We start from the raw sequence: 13,903 nt of genomic DNA on the forward strand, positions 1-13,903 counted from the left end.
TCTAGCATTTTAGATTTTTCGATTTGGTCCCCAAAAAGCGAGAAAATTTAAAAATAAAAAGAGCCTCCATGTTCCAAATTCCACCGTTCCACTTTCGTTGCTAACAGGCCGACGCTAATTTGACGGACATAAATTTTCAAACATGTCAATTTGGTATTTTTCATACCAGATTGATATGCGCACATATCAAAGTTGTGACCAAATTGTGGTATTTTTAATATCCAACTGATATGTCCGTCAAATTAGCGTCGGTGACTTAGCGGCGCTGGCGGAACGGTGGAATCTGGAACATGGGGCTAATTTTTATTTTTTGTTTTTCTCGGCTTTTTGGGGCCGAATCGAAAAATATTAAATGCAGAATTGTTTAGAATAAAAATATCTATCGATCTAGATAGTTTGCAAACATATCCGACTTCTAGAAATTTATTAAAAATCTATTTAAAAAATCGGGTCCCCACAATTTCGTCTATTGCTCCCCTCACAGAGGTTGTACCAATATGCACGGTAAACCTGGTTATTGGGCGTTAATTCAAGTTTCTTGTCAGAAAGTATCATTAAGCGAAAGCCGTCAGTTTTTGAGAAAATAGCTTAACAGTGAAGGCCCCTCGGATTTTCCCCATACAAAAAAGGGGGGCAAATAGTAAATTGCACAGGGCTCCACTCTCAGACGTTGTACCAACATGCACGGTATATTGGCAGATTGGGGATCGCCTAAAGCAAGTTTAGTGCAAAAATCATAACGATAAAGCCGTCAGTTTTTGAGAAAATCGCTTTACAGTGGGGGAAGATAAATAATTAAAAGAAGTGGTGCCAGATTAAAATTTGAACCAGTAAGTTCCAAGACATGAACCACTATGTAAAAAATGTATTCAGGACACTACCATATGGCAAAAAATTATGTTTCGACGCTACCTCTATTTTCAATTAATTTGACTTTCACAGACGTTGTACCAACATGCACGGTACCACGTTGGAAAGGAAATTCATTTTACTAATTAACAAATGCGGTTCGGCAAACGAAAAGCCGTCAGTTTTTGAGAAAAAAGCATAATGCGTGGTTTGCATCTCATTTGTAACAAAATTGTTCACCCTGTTCTAAGCTCCCAAGACGCTAACCATATGGGAAAAAAATAATGTTTCGACGCTATCTCTATTTTCAATTAATTTGACTTTCACAGACGTTGTACCAACATGCACGGTACCACGTTGGAAAGGAAATTCGTTTTACTAATTAACAAATGTGGTTCGGCAAACGAAAAGAAGTCAGTTTTTGAGAAAAAAGCATAATGCGTGGTTTGCATCTCATTTGTAACAAAATTGATCACCCTGTTCTAAGCTCCCAAGACACTAACCATATGGGAAAAAAATAATGTTTCGACGCTATCTCTATTTTCAATTAATTTGACTTTCACAGACGTTGTACCAACATGCACGGTACCACGTTGGAAAGGAAATTCATTTTACTAATTAACAAATGTGGTTCGGCAAACGAAAAGCCGTCAGTTTTTGAGAAAAACGCATAGTGCGTTGTGGGCATCTCATTTTTACCAAAATTTTAGCTAGGAACACATTAACCTTATATCGATACCCTATATCGATACTTCGATAAAAACGAATGCACGAGGCCTGGAGAAGAAATAATTAATATATTTTACTAAAACTCTTAAAATGGGAATTTCTAATAAACTACTGACCCGATTTTAATAAATAATACATCAAATTGATCAGGTGTGCGAGTATAATCGAAGGTATGTCTTTATTTCGTTGAAAATATTATTAAACATAATTTCGTTTTTATGTATTACGGCGCAAAGACGTTGCCAGAGCGCAAGGGCAGCTCCTTCAAATGCACGAGGGCTGGAGAAGAAATAATTAATATATTTTACTGAAACTCTTAAAATGTGAATTTCTAGTAAAATAGTAAACTACTATTTCAATAAATAATATATCAAATTGATCAGGCATGTCTTTAATTCATTAAAAATATTCTTTAACACAAGTCCGTTTTTATCGGACTTTTTTTTTTATTTTACTAGTGTATTTTATAAAAAAAAAATTTTTAATGAAAATCGGTGGGAAGCAGCATTGTGTAGCTGACCCCGTTTAAGGAACTCAGAATTTGTACAAAATACACGAATTTGTCATACCCTACAAAAAATAAAATTTAAAAAACTCGATATTTTCCTTAGTGTATTTTATAAAAAAATAATTGTTATGAAAATCGGTGGGAAAATCAGGAGGCAGCTAGCCAGGAGGCGGCCGTCGATAAGGCTGATGGCCAATAAATAGATATCAAGAAATAAAAACATCAAAAGTAAATGCGTCGAATTTTTATTTAAGGGAAATATCGAGTTTTTTTAATATTATATTTTGTAGGGTATGACAAATTCGTGTATTTTGTACAAATTCTGAGTTCCTTACACAATGCTGTTTCCCACCGATTTTCATTAAAAATTTTTTTTTTATAAAATACACTAGTAAAATAAAAAAAAAAGTCCGATAAAAACGGACTTGTGTTAAAGAATATTTTTAATGAATTAAAGACATGCCTGATCAATTTGATATATTATTTATTGAAATAGTAGTTTACTATTTTACTAGAAATTCACATTTTAAGAGTTTCAGTAAAATATATTAATTATTTCTTCTCCAGCCCTCGTGCATTTGAAGGAGCTGCCCTTGCGCTCTGGCAACGTCTTTGCGCCGTAATACATAAAAACGAAATTATGTTTAATAATATTTTCAACGAAATAAAGACATACCTTCGATTATACTCGCACACCTGATCAATTTGATGTATTATTTATTAAAATCGGGTCAGTAGTTTATTAGAAATTCCCATTTTAAGAGTTTTAGTAAAATATATTAATTATTTCTTCTCCAGGCCTCGTGCATTCGTTTTTATCGAAGTATCGATATAGGGTATCGATATAAGGTTAATGTGTTCCTAGCTAAAATTTTGGTAAAAATGAGATGCCCACAACGCACTATGCGTTTTTCTCAAAAACTGACGGCTTTTCGTTTGCCGAACCACATTTGTTAATTAGTAAAATGAATTTCCTTTCCAACGTGGTACCGTGCATGTTGGTACAACGTCTGTGAAAGTCAAATTAATTGAAAATAGAGATAGCGTCGAAACATAATTTTTTTCCCATATGGTTAGTGTCTTGGGAGCTTAGAACAGGGTGAACAATTTTGTTACAAATGAGATGCAAACCACGCATTATGCTTTTTTCTCAAAAACTGACGGCTTTTCGTTTGCCGAACCGCATTTGTTAATTAGTAAAATGAATTTCCTTTCCAACGTGGTACCGTGCATGTTGGTACAACGTCTGTGAAAGTCAAATTAATTGAAAATAGAGGTAGCGTCGAAACATAATTTTTTGCCATATGGTAGTGTCCTGAATACATTTTTTACATAGTGGTTCATGTCTTGGAACTTACTGGCTCAAATTTTAATCTGGCACCACTTCTTTTAATTATTTATCTTCCCCCACTGTAAAGCGATTTTCTCAAAAACTGACGGCTTTATCGTTATGATTTTTGCACTGAACTTGCTTTAGGCGATCCCCAATCTGCCAATATACCGTGCATGTTGGTACAACGTCTGAGAGTGGAGCCCTGTGCAATTTACTATTTGCCCCCCTTTTTTGTATGGGGAAAATCCGAGGTGCCTTCACTGTTAAGCTATTTTCTCAAAAACTGACGGCTTTCGCTTAATGATACTTTCTGACAAGAAACTTGAATTAACGCCCAATAACCAGGTTTACCGTGCATATTGGTACAACCTCTGTGAGGGGAGCAATAGACGAAATTGTGGGGACCCGATTTTTTAAATAGATTTTTAATAAATTTCTAGAAGTCGGATATGTTTGCAAACTATCTAGATCGATAGATATTTATACCCGTTACTCGTAGAGTAAAAGGGTATACTAGATTCGTCGGAAAGTATGTAACAGGCAGAAGGAAGCGTTTCCGACCCCATAAAGTATATATATTCTTGATCAGGATCACTAGCCGAGTCGATCTAGCCATGTCCGTCTGTCCGTCTGTCCGTCTGTCCGTCTGTCCGTCTGTCCGTCTGTCCGTATGAACGCTGAGATCTCGGAAACTATGAGAGTTACAATACTGGGATTAGGCACGCAGATTCCTGAGATTCCTGCGCAGCGCAAGTTTGTTTCAGTAGAGTGCCACGCCCACTCTAACGCCCACAAACCGCCCAAAACTGTGGCTCCTACAGTTTTGATGCTAGAATAAAAATTTTAACTGAAATGTAATGTTCTCATCAATACCTATCGATTGACCTAAAAAAAAGTTTGCCACGCCCACTTTAACGCCCACAAACCGCGAAAACCTGTGACGCCCACAATTTTTATGCTAGATAAAAAATTTTAACTGAAATGTATTTGTCTCGTCATTACCTATCGATTGACTCAAAAAAAAGTTTGCCACGCCCACTTTAACGCCCACAAACCGCAAAAACCTGTGACGCCCACAATTTTCATGCTAGATAAAAAATTGTAACTGAAATGTATTGGTCTCGTCGATACCTATTGATTGATCCAAAAAAAAATTTGCCACGCCCACTCTAACGCCCATAACGCTTAAATCTGTATACCGCCGGTAGGTGGCGCATTTTAATCTCGCTTTGCTGCTTGCATATCTCCATTTAGCTGAGTAACGGGTATCTGATAGTCGAGGTACTCGACTATAGCGTTCTTCCTTGTTTTATTCTAAACAATTCTGCATTTAATATTTTTCGATTCGGCCCCAAAAAGCCGAGAAAAACAAAAAATAAAAATTAGCCCCATGTTCCAGATTCCACCGTTCCGCCAGCGCCGCTAAGTCACCGACGCTAATTTGACGGACATCCAACTGATATGCATTATTTTCAAACTGATATGCTTTCGTATCAGTCTGATATGTTTTCATATCAAACTGTTATACTTTCATACCAGATTGATATGTTTGTAATATCAATATAAATCAGTTTTGTTTTTACTTTTTTGCATCTAATAAACAACTAAATGTTGAAAACCCATAAGATCGCTGTAAATTTTTATTTTTTATATATTTTGGATCAATTATAAAAATAATTCCAGGACTTAGCAATAAATGACCGATCCCGCTGTACTCGGATGCCTCCTGTAGCTTTGCATCAGCGTCAGGAAGGCCTTCTTCTGTCCTCGATAGAAGATTTCCAGCGAAGTGGTGGACGCCAACTTGACCAGTTCGGCATCTTTGCCAGCCATTTGACTTTATGTAGTGCAGTCTGTGTAGTCAGCCACCGAAAAGCTCGGTACAGTGTCCAATAAATAAATATGTTAGAATTAGACAAACATCAAGTAATTATAATTGAAAATGAGATACTTACCGTTTGCAAAAAAAAAAACAACATATGTAAATTTTTCACTTTTGTACAATTTCACATTTGGTCGAATGTTGGAGTGACCACAGCAATTCAGCCAAAAAAATATCTTTAGTACCATAAATACACAAAAAATACGGAAGCACAGTCATACTTTTTTTTCGAAGACTTTTCAGTGTTACGTTTGATATGAAAAACATATCAAATTAATACGAGTTTATATTAAAACAAGGAAGAACGCTATAGTCGAGTACCTCGACTATCAGATACCCGTTACTCAGCTAAAGGGACCAAAGGGAAATGGAGATATGCAAGCAGCAAAGCGGAATTAAAATGCGCCACCTACCGGCGGTAGACAGATTTAAGCGTTATGGGCGTTAGAGTGGGCGTGGCAAATTTTTTTTAGATCAATCGATAGGTTTTGACGAGACCAATACATTTCAGTTAAAATTTTTATTCAAGCATTAAAACTGTAGGAGCCACCGTTTTAGGCGGTTTGTGGGCGTGGCAATTTGCTGAAACAAACTTGCGCTGTGTAAGAAGCTCAGGAATCTGCACGCCAAATCTTAATAGCCTAGCTCTTATAGTTTCCGAGATCTCAGCGTTCATCCGGACGGACAGACAAACGGACAGACGGACATGGCTAGATCGACTCGGCTAGTGATCCTGATCAAGAACATATATACTTTATGGGGTCGGAAACGCTTCCTTCTGCCTGTTACATACTTTTCGACGAATCTAGTATACCCTTTTACTCTACGAGTAACGGGAATAATGATGCAAAATCATATCAAATAGAAATGTTGATATGAATCCGTATCATGTTGATATGAATTCGTATCAATTTGATATGTAAAAGGTGATATGTGAAAATTGAGGAGACAATATCAAACGGGTATTGTTCCGTTTTTATACCCGTTACTCGTAGAGTAAAAGGGTATACTAGATTCGTCGGAAAGTAAGTAACAGGCAGAAGGAAGCGTTTCCGACCCTATAAAGTATATATATTCTTGATCAGAATCACTAGCCGAGTCGATCTAGCCATTTCCGTCTGTCCGGATGAACGCTGAGATCTCGGAAACTATAAGAGCTAGGCTATTGATATTTGAAGTGCAGATTCCGGGACAGAGCAAGGGACAGGTATTGCCTCGAAAGGCGTTGGCCTGGAGAGCAAGGCTTGTTCACCCTAGTCTGAGAACGGTGACGCTTCCCTAAGCCCGCAAGGCCGAACTCTCTGCAAGTCCAAGGCGCGACAAGCGACCCCGAGGCCACTACGAGCATCCCGAGACACAGGAGCCAGCGGTCGTCAAGTCAACGCGTCGACAGGCCAGGACGAGGAACATCAGCAGCCTACGGAACCAAGCGAGGCCAGCCCAGCCACACACCCGATGTTTTAATAACACGAGAATAAAACCCACTGTTACCATTCGAACCCTGTGTTTTCTCACTGATCTACGGGGCAGTCGCACGATTCTCGTAGCGAGCAAACCAAGCAAAATCAGTTCTTTACAATATGAATACTTGGAGAAATTAATTAACCCGATTAAATAAATGGGATATCATGCATATTCCCTTAATGATGGTGTACTGGACCCCAGTGAAGCCAGAAATAATTTCATAATGATATTTGATGACTCAGCTTGTGGAAAACAAGATAACATAAGATCTTAATTTTGTGTGGGTCGACATAAAAATATCGACTCTTTTTATTTATGTCAAACTAATACCCATATACCGAAATATTTAATTCGTAACAATGCAAACTTTATCATAATGTTTAAACAAGATAATTTAAATATGGGACATATATATCGGGATTCTATTAACCCTTATATGAGTTATAAAACATTTGTAAAAAATTGTCAAAAATGTTCGGAGGCTAAGCACGGATTCTAATTAATTACCAAGGACAACGAAATGGATAACGGACGGGTCAGGAAAGGATTTGATCAATTTATTATGATTTATAAGAAGTGAGACCAATATAAAGCTGGGTTATACACTTGTATTCTCACATTTATTCTGCATTGTCTTACGTGTCCACGATTGGCGGCGCAATGCTACATTTGCGGTGGCCGTCCATATCTTTTATACAAACGCAACTTTAATTGAACAACATTTGCTTATAAAGTAATTGTGAAAACCTTTTAGTAGGCCAAATTTAAAGAGACACATGAATTGCATAGTGGAGTTTTCCAGTTAAAATTGTTTACTTTTTTAACGTTGATATGTATCATGAGCGTTAAGCAACAGAATCTTGATCACTGATTACTGATGAATGACTTATCATTTATAATGTTGTTGTGCTGAACGCGGCCATTATCTTTAAATGGAAATTGTTCCATTATAAAGTCTATAGCTCACATCGACGAAAACCATAGGAGTGAGCGAGAGGCAAATAGGCGGCTAACGCTTTTCGTCGGGTCTGTTTTTCAGCGCGGTATTCAGATGAGGTAAGGAAATACCACAAAAAATACCATATTTAGCGAGTGAATTTCGATGAACGCCGTTAGCCGCGGCCCAAAGAATAGGGCATTTAATGTTTAGCGGTGTTCGTACTGTGGATGGCAAATAATCTAAACAACTGGGGCACAGGCATGCGGACGAAAGTGCTGACCTACGGGATTTCGCAAACTCAGAATGTACACCACTCCAAATCAGGCCTTCTTTTGTACTTAAAACAAAATTTAAAAAAATGTTCTTAGATTTCTTCTTAGTGAGCAAATGTTGCAATTTCATTAGGTTCGGCAAAACGAGCATTTTATATACATAAGTGGTGGAAGAAGACATAACATGTGAATTATACTTGTAGAATTCTGTACCATTCGCTTTTTAGGTATCTATGCATTTTAATGAGATTTATATTAAGTGTAATCAGGTAAGTTCATACCCTGCAGTACCATTCATCGCTTATTGAGCACTCAATCACTGCAAAAAGTTCATCACTGAGCGCTTAATGAGCGCACAATTTGTATGAAAATGAGTGCTTAAATTATCATAGGCATGTCCTTGGGTTCATTTATTGTCATTTCCAAGCATAAGAGGTTATATGTTAAAAGACACGGAATCTATAATTTGTTTCATATTATTTTCCAACAAATTTTCCGATCGTTTCTATGGCAGCTACACTGGTGGAAAAAATAATAGAAACGATTTTCACTTCTTCACTTCTTATTAAATAGCTAAGTAAGTACGAAAGTTGCGAGCTTCAAACCAATAACATGTGGAGCACTGATAACTGTTCTTTATTTTCTGTTACTCCTTGAGCCCCATTCGCCTTTATTATGTGCTGTGTGCATAATTTTTGAGGGCGAACACAGGTTTGGCCTGGAAAAAAAAATGGAAACACTACTTATTTCAACCGAAATTTCGGCTTAGACTCTTTGTATTTCGAACTTTTTGGTTTAGTTTAAATACTTTAAGGTAAGTTTAACAAAAAGTTTCAAACATGGTGAAAATCCGTTCATAATTACGACTTCTAGGCTCAGAATAGGTCGAGGAGTGCATTGCACGGCTCCGGAAAGGCATTTAATAAAAAAACTGAGTGATGAAGGAAAATCAACGTCTAAAATAGCTGAATTAATGAATTGCTCAAAGAAAAAAGTGTTCTCCGCGGTTCATTACATGGATAAAAAGGAGAACCGAGGTAAAAAGCGAGCGACAACCAAATGGTTTGACGACATTTTGGTTCGAACAATAAAAAAGTACCCATTCCTTACAGCCAAGGAACTCAGAAATACCTTAGGGGCAGCAGTTACAGCTCGAACAATTAGAAACCGGCTGATTGAACGAGATCTGAGAGCATATTCAGCCAGGAAAGTTCCATCTCTGAGCCAAAAAAGTATGAAAAATAGACTGCTTTTTGCAAAACAACACCAGAACCGCCAAAACTGGAATAATGTTCTCTGGTCCGATGAAACTAAAATTAATATGTGTGAATCAGATGGAAAAATAAAATGGATGGAGACGCCCAAAGAACACTGCTTTCGATCCTAAGCATACGATTAAGACTGTTAAGCATGGTGTAGGGAACATAATGCTATGGGGATGCTTTTCATCTTCTGGAGTTGGTCCTATATTTTGGATTAAGGAAAGGATGTTTGCTGAGGACTACCGTAGCATACTTGAGAGCACAATGCATCCATATGCCGATGAGGAAATGCCGCTTAAATGGGAGTCATGCAAGATAATCACCCAAAGCATAAAGCAAAAATTTTACAAAAATGGTTCCGGGACCAAAAAATACCTGTAATGGACTGGCCAGCTCAATCGCCGGATCTAAATCCGATTGAGCATTTATGGGGACACCTAAAAAGACGAATTGGTAACTTCAAAGCCCCAAATAAGGAAGCATTGTGGCAGAAAGTTCAAAGCGAGTGGTACGCCATTTCTCCTTCAACTTGTGCCAATCTTGTACACTCTATGCCTCGCCGATGCCTTGCAGTATTGCAATGTAAAGGTAATACTACTAAATATTAGTTTAGGAGTCATTATGGCTTAAAAAAAATTATGTTTATGAAGTTTCAACGTTTTGTTTCTACTATTTTTTTCAGGGTAAAAACTCAAAATTAATTCTTTAATCTTTTTGTTCCTTATTATAAAACAAACTTAAATATATGTTAAAAAAAAAATATATGAGATATATCTACTTTGTTTTTTATGAAATAAAAAAAAAAATACGAAAGTGAGTAAGCCGTTTCTATTGTTTTTTCCACCAGTGTATATTATATAGTCGTCCGATTTTGATAAAATTAAATTCCAAATTCAAAACTAATTAAAAAATTTTATTGTTAAAAAACAGCGAAGCTATAATTTGTTTTATATTATTTTCTCATTAATTTTCCGATCGTTCCTATGGCAGCTATTTTATAAAGTCGTCCGATTTTGATAAAATTTAATTCGAAATTCAAAACTAATTAAAAAATGTTATTTCCAAGCTTAGGAGGTTATATGTTAATAACCATTAATATAATTTTTTTAAATTTTTTTTCCGATTGTTCCTATGGGAGCTATAAGATATAATTGTCCGATCCGGCTGGTTCCGACTTATATACTACCTGCAAAAGATATAAGACTTTTTGGAAAGTTTCAGCCCGTTAGCTTTAAAACTGAGAGACTAGTTTGCGTAGAAACGGACGGACTGGCGGACATGGCTAGATCGACTCGTCTAGTCATGCTGATCAAGAATATATATATTTGGCGGTGGCGTTAACCCGTTCCAACGGGGCGGCCAAATAATTCTTTCCTCTTCACAGAAGAAAGTAACTTAATATATAAAAAAAAAGAATATATATACTTTATGGGGTCGGAAACGTCTCCTTCACTGCGTTGCAAAATTCTGACTGAAATCAATGTACCCTCTGCAAGGGTATAAAAATATAAATGTAAATAAAATTGCTGCTACGCGATAAAAAGGTGCATAACATGTGCTTTTTTGCTGCTTAAACGAGCGCTCAACGTGTGCTGGACGTGTGGTTTTCTGATGCTTAAACGAGCGCTCAACGTGTGCTGAACCTTTTTTTTTCTGCTCAAAAAAGCACTCAAAAGGGTGCTCAAAAAAGCGCTCAATACGTGCTAGTTTTTGAGCACTCAATCACTGCAAAAAGTTCATCACTGAGCGCTCAATGAGCGCACAATTTGTATGAAAATGAGTGCTTAAATTAACATAGGCATGTCCTAGAGTTCATCAGTGCTCAAAAACTATAACGTATTGACCGCTTTTTTGAGCACCCTTTTTCAGCGCTTTTTTGAGCTACCCGTGTATCGTCGAGGTACTCGACTATAGCGTTCTTCCTTGTTTTATTTTTGTTTTAAGTACAAAAGAAGGCCTGATTTGGAGTGGTGTACATTCTGAGTTTGCAAAATCCCCTAGGTCAGCATTTTCGCGCCGCGGCTAACGGCGTTCATCGAAATTCACTCGCGTATTTCTTTACCTCTGGTATTCCCTTAGCTCATCAGACCCGACGAAAAGCGTTAGCCGCGTATTTGCCTCTCCCTGACTCCTATGGTTAGCTCGCGGTTTTCGTCGATGTGAGTACTAGGCTCAACAAACGAATCTGCTGGTGCTAAAAGAAATACAAATATATGGAATGTTAAAAGGATGTTTTTATGTACGTAAATTTGTAGTTTATGGGTTCCTTCTCTTGTCACGATGTTTTTATTTACGTAAATTTGTAGTTTAAGGTTCCTGCTCTTGTCACGGATGCTTCGCCATTTTCTCCGCGCCATTTGCAGTCCAGCTCCGATTCCTTATATGCCAGCATGGGCCTTGAGAAAGTGGGAGTCGGATTGAAAACGTTTCGCTGATGCTGCAGGAAGTCGCCCAGTATACTGGCAATGGCTGCGGGCGACCTCTTTTCCTTCACCCTACAGAAGCCAGAGCGTCCTGCAGCTTAAGCCTCCAAGAAGCTGGTGAGGGTGGAGTCCTGTTGTTCCCCAATGGAGAGCTCGTCGGAGATCGTATTACTGGTGGTTCGCTAAAAATATACTTCTATTAGTAAAACGTTACCAAATTGTTTGGGCCAGAAATTACATTCTTTGCAACGATACGGCCGGTAGGGTGTCCATATAGGGAGCGAAGCCCCACTCGGCATGTTCCTCTAAATGGGATATTCTAGTGGATCTCGTCCAGCACTTCAACTATTCTGCGGATTTGCCCTGTTGTGGTATTGCTTCCTATCGGTGAAGTCCCACAGTAATGGGCACCAGCTTAGATTAGGCGTCCTTCTTCATCTGCACTGACATCCTGCAGTCGTTTTTTCGATTTTCCTTTCATTTTTGTTTTATTGTTTCTATAACGCGTTTGCACGAACACCGCCAAAGATTAAATTTCTTATTCTTTGGGACGCGGCTAACGGTGTTTATCGAAATTCACTTGCTAAATATGGTATTTTTTCTGGTATTTCCTAAGCTCATCTGAGAACCGCGCTGAAAAACAGACCCGACGAAAGGCGTTAACTGCGGTTTTCGTCGATGTGAGTACTAGGCTTTTAAGAAAACAAACCCAGCTGCTTGACAGTAAGGCCATGCTACATGCATTGCGGATGAACTTTGAATACTGCGGACACACTACAAAGAATAAGATTTTTCGACTAGTGAAACTCCTAGCCGATCTGAGTACTAGGCTTAAGCTACTTTTTGTTTAAAGTAAAAGCTTATGCTGAAACTGTCGCATCTCGCTGTGAAATGAAATTATGCTGACCGATGAGGTTTGATTGAAAATTGGAACGCAATATGATCTGAACTTAGAACGCAATGCTATAGGCTTCGAACGTATGAGTTTGGGCTTTGAACGGAAGCTCGTGTTTACTTTACGATTGGTTTATTTGTCTTAGCAGGACGATTAAGCGCGGCCTTCGAAGTTAATGGAAAAGGCAAATGCAGAATCTTAAGCAAAGGCAAAGGCAATGTCGCTGAAGGCAAGGGCAATATAGCTGAGATTGAAATTAAAATTTTTTTTATTAAGTCCATAAGTGAAACCTTTTCATGGGTTGGATTAATTAACATAGGTTAGAGAAAATGGTTACTTTTATTTGATTTTCAGTTGACTTTCTCAGTGTAAAATTTCCAAAACGGCGCCATTGCAGTTCAAATTCATTTCCTTCTCAAATATATCCCTAAAATCGTATACAATACTGAGTAAAAGCACTGGAATACTGAATCGACTTGTGTGTGCGGTTTCATTTTCATAAGTATATTCCTTGTGCGGCAACCACTTCCACCGCACTGCCCGCCTCCGTCTTGCACTTCTACTACAAGCTTGGCCTCTTCCTGTCTAACTTCTCTGCGTACACCTCCAGTATAGCCTCATAACGATTCTGCTTTCGTGGTGAGTGCCGAATGTGTGCGCAGTTTAGAAAGATGTTTTAAAAATTACTCTTATTTGCGAGATCTATGTAGTGTCCCAAAAAAATGTATACAGGCCTGTTCCAGTTTTCACTCGGAAGTGAAGTCGTTAAGATTGTCGGATTTCCCTTTCACATAATAAAATGTCCCATGTGTGTTATGGATTTTTCGCAGGGAAATTCCCTTGTGGTGTGAGAAAGAACTGCTGATTGCACCGATGGACTTTCAACCTTTCGATACTCCAATCGCATTTCGCATTCCATTGGAACTACTTTCCCAGTTTAAATTCAGTTGATTCCGTTATGTACAGTTTAGCCAGTGGTTTGCACCATGGAATGTGATTTGTTTCACAGTGCAAGACCAAAAATGGTACCGAAATTTGGACTTAACGTACGGAAAGTAATCATCAAAGTTAACTAAAACACATGTGTGTTTCTCTGGCTTAGCTCGTGTTTGATCAAGAAATCACTTTTTATTCGCGAATCACCAGTGACAGGTCATTAGTCACGCGTGAAGCAAGCGTAAAACTTCTCTTCAATTCTGGAGTCGGCTTTATATCATTGGTGTTTTTTTAACATATAACCTCCTACGCTTCGAAATAACATTTTTTAATTAGTTCGGAATTTCGAACTTAATTTTATCAAAATCGGACGACTATATCATATAGCTGCCATAGGAACGATCGGAAAA

The 13,903-nt window shown here is 37.9% G+C and overlaps 3 long non-coding RNA genes across 4 annotated transcripts; 1 reads left to right on the forward strand and 2 right to left on the reverse strand.

The window, feature by feature from the left end:
* Positions 1–4,877: 4,877 nt before the first annotated feature.
* On the forward strand, positions 4,878–5,515 carry LOC136116579 (uncharacterized). Its single transcript, XR_010653548.2, has 2 exons — positions 4,878–5,051; positions 5,103–5,515. It is a non-coding gene; the product is annotated as an uncharacterized lncRNA (long non-coding RNA).
* On the reverse strand, positions 5,031–5,490 carry LOC118878891 (uncharacterized). The gene is made up of 2 exons (XR_005015426.3): positions 5,375–5,490; positions 5,031–5,272 (listed from the first exon to the last, which is right to left on the reverse strand). It is a non-coding gene; the product is annotated as an uncharacterized lncRNA (long non-coding RNA).
* Positions 5,516–7,301: 1,786 nt separating the features above from the next.
* On the reverse strand, positions 7,302–13,903 carry LOC118877116 (uncharacterized). Of its 2 annotated transcripts, XR_005014056.3 has the most exons (3): positions 11,901–12,162; positions 11,534–11,844; positions 7,302–11,433 (listed from the first exon to the last, which is right to left on the reverse strand). It is a non-coding gene; the product is annotated as an uncharacterized lncRNA (long non-coding RNA). The 2 variants fall into 2 exon arrangements; XR_005014055.3 differs by having other exon boundaries at positions 7,302–11,844; positions 11,901–13,903.

This window comes from Drosophila suzukii, chromosome 2R (genome assembly GCF_043229965.1).
Source record: "Drosophila suzukii chromosome 2R, CBGP_Dsuzu_IsoJpt1.0, whole genome shotgun sequence".
NCBI lineage: Eukaryota > Metazoa > Arthropoda > Insecta > Diptera > Drosophilidae > Drosophila > Drosophila suzukii.